The sequence below is a fragment of the Mandrillus leucophaeus genome, unplaced genomic scaffold (genome assembly GCF_000951045.1).
Source record: "Mandrillus leucophaeus isolate KB7577 unplaced genomic scaffold, Mleu.le_1.0 Scaffold485, whole genome shotgun sequence".
Lineage (NCBI taxonomy): Eukaryota > Metazoa > Chordata > Mammalia > Primates > Cercopithecidae > Mandrillus > Mandrillus leucophaeus.
The window spans coordinates 353,728-356,859 of record NW_012105198.1 but is presented as its reverse complement, the minus strand read 5'-3'; the positions used below and the strand labels follow the sequence as shown (position 1 = coordinate 356,859).

General features: G+C 35.5%; 1 long non-coding RNA gene across 1 annotated transcript in view; it reads left to right on the top strand.

Annotated features, from left to right (window-relative positions):
• LOC105550446 overlaps positions 1 to 1,175 on the top strand; it is a 19,284-nt gene extending 18,109 nt beyond the window's left edge. Inside the window, exons 2-3 of the long non-coding RNA XR_001007719.1 lie at positions 437 to 488; positions 645 to 1,175. This is a non-coding gene — a long non-coding RNA (uncharacterized LOC105550446). The remainder of the gene's footprint in view (positions 1 to 436; positions 489 to 644) is intronic.
• The last annotated feature ends 1,957 nt before the right edge of the window (positions 1,176 to 3,132 follow it).

Here is a 3,132-nt window from a genome sequence, read left to right as displayed (position 1 = left end):
ATTAATATCTAATTACAGCAATGTTTAGACTTAAAATAATCAAGAGAATCCTAAATGTAAAACACTAGGAAAATAGTGATGTAAATTATGATATATTCCTACAATGGAATATTGCTCCAGTCAGAGACCCTAAAGAAAACGTATAATTGTCACAAATTAAAGCTATTTGAAGAGGATCTAAGTGTGTGAAAGTAAATCATAAGGAATGCAATGTCTAGGCTGGAGTGAGTAAGTAGCAATTAAGAAAATCTGGATGTAAAGTGAATCTCTTTGAGAGCAGCAGCCAATCAGAGTTAATCCAGTAAGAAGGAACAAGGGGAATACAAATGCCTGACTTCAGGCTTCCTCCTTTCTCTGCTATTTTACCCTAGTTCCCCATTGTCCAAACCCACCTGAAACCAGAGATCTAAGGAGCTGTTTTATTTCATATACACAGATTAGCCCCAGAAAGAAAGCAATGTGAAAAAGATGAAACATAGATTTGAAGGGTAAAATGGGAAATACTGTGCAGTTATTTAAAATCATATATTCATAAGTGATTTAGTGAATGGGAATATGTTTACTCTGAATACAGTAAAAAAAATGTAAGATATATAAAATAAATAATTACATACTCAATGAAATTCCCATTCTTCTCTCTCAAGCAATCTTGAAGACCACACAGAAAACCAGGCTATGAATCAAAGAAGAAAATCAAAATCACACTTCATAACTGCTTCAGTAACCCTGGCAACAGACGCCACGCTGGATGTTGGCTAATAACACTAAAATTTTTGCTGGTGAGGTCTTCAGAAACCGGATAGGTGTGCAGCCACCAGAACAGAAGTGGATCGGGCATGATATCTAATTCTTCAATTTGTAGTTTTATAGTCAAAACTGGCATGTATATACTTAATCTGTAGCATGTAAGTCACAAGCCTCTATCCCAACTTTAAGAGAGATTGAGAACTTAATTTCTGGCTTCTACCTTGGGAAGGATCAGACTCATAAGCTGGAAAATTAGCCAACATACACAGGATATTCAAAGCTTCTAGGCAGTCACAATATTGTCAAGTGGTAAAACAGACATGAAAAAACCTTTTTCTCTCTCCAAGATTTAAAAAATTTAACTTTCTTAACACATTGTTTGTGGCTTTCCATAAAATTAAAAGAGTCTTGGGAGAGAGAACACCTCAGATCCTTCCTAGTGAATTACTGCCACACTAAAGCAATTAGTGAAAATGAAATTACTGTGTATAACATTTTTAAAACAGTCTTTTTACTGATAAATATGTTTTACGTATATATACAGCTATGGAAACATTTTCCTCATAACAATTCCATTTTATCTCAGGTATATTCTGTCAGGAGAAATTATTTCTTGTTCCCAATAATGGAACAGAAAGTTTGAGCTAAAGAAACACATTTCTCATTCAACATGCACATCCACAACAGCCCTTCTTCTCATGACGAAGTGAGAAAAATCTACACTTGGGATTGTACAATTTTTATGAAAGTAATTAATAAATAAAACATTTAAAAGAAAATTAGTTTTCTTGCCTGTAATTAATATCTATCACCTTGGCATCTACTAACAAAATCTTCTACTTAATGGTAATGTTTCAAAATATGGTCCTGCTCTATTTATGATAATATTTGATCTGCCCTATATAGGCTTTATATTATATTACAGTTATATATGTGTACATTGCTTTTTTCATATTAAGACTTGTCTATATGAACATTAGTAGCAAATGTATTATTAATGATTATTCCAATTTATGGTGGAGTCTTTTGCTTATTCAAGCGGACCACTACCCTAGCTGTCCAGGGCTTCACACCTATTCTCCTGTGTTTTCCAGTGTCTGGCCATACAGAGTTTATCAGAGCCTAAGAATAGACTTGTGGTATAGAATAGCATTTCTCTTGCCAGTGAGAGGGTTCCTGAATGCTGATGAAGCGAAGTTTTCACTAGACCCTTTGTGTAAAATTGACAGCATTGAATCAAGTTTAGCCAAAAGCTGCCTCCTTACATATTTTAAGTTCAGCCTAAAGGTTTTTCCATACATCATGTACTATAATCTAAATGGAGTTGTAAACAGACCATAGCCTACTCTTGTGCCAATCCCTGAGAAAAGTTTGATCGGCCAATCAAAGGTGGCCAACTGTTCAAACCATGTTCAAATAAGGCAAACACTGAGCATCACCAATCTGGCTGCTTCTATACCTCACTTCTATTTTCTATATGTCACTTTCTTTTTTTTTCTGTCCATAAATCTTCTTCTACCAGGTGTCTGCACTGGAGTGTCTGAGCCCATTCTGGCTCAGGGAGACTGCCTGATTCACTCTTTCCTCAATTAAACTCTTTTAAATTTAACTTGGCTAAAGTTTTTCTTTTAACAACCTATACCCTGGAAACAAGGGATAGGAGGTGCTTGTGCAGTGAAAACTGTGTGTTCCTCAGTATGACTTAGCACTCCCATGACAGTTGCACACTTGAAACATATCCTTTTGTTGCTCTGTCAAATTTCCTACTCAGCTCTTTCAGGGTGCTAGACTTACTCCCTTCTTTAGGAACTGCCTTACCATGTAGTATCCACTTTTTTTTTCTTTTAGTAACAAAATGTTTCCAGTTTTACTTGCATAAATTGATCGCCATTGAAGACTACATTTTTCAGCCTCCCTTGCAGTTAGAAGTGTCCATGTGACCAACTTTGGGCCAATGGAATGTGAATAGGAGATAGGTGTGCAACTCAAGCTCTTTCCTTCGTTTGTTCTTTCAAAATAAACCTTAATATCTCTCTAAATGGCACACCAAAATCATCAGTAATTCCAAAATTAGTTTTTATTTATTTGTGGGCAAGGAGAGCCCAATCTTCAAATCATTTTGGAAATTAAGAGGAAATATTTGTAGCTATTCTTCTAGTATATCAAAGAAAGGAAAGTAAAATGCCAAACAGTAGATTTCCATATTCAATTTTGCAATCCAGTAATTTTCTAATACCTATGAGTCCTTCTGCATACATGATTTGGAAAGCATATATTACTTAAGCAATTTATAAAGTGCAATAACCACTTTGGGAAGCTGAGGTGGGAGGATTGCTTGAGGGTAGGAGTTTGAGACCAGCTTGGGCAACAAACTCCACCTCTACA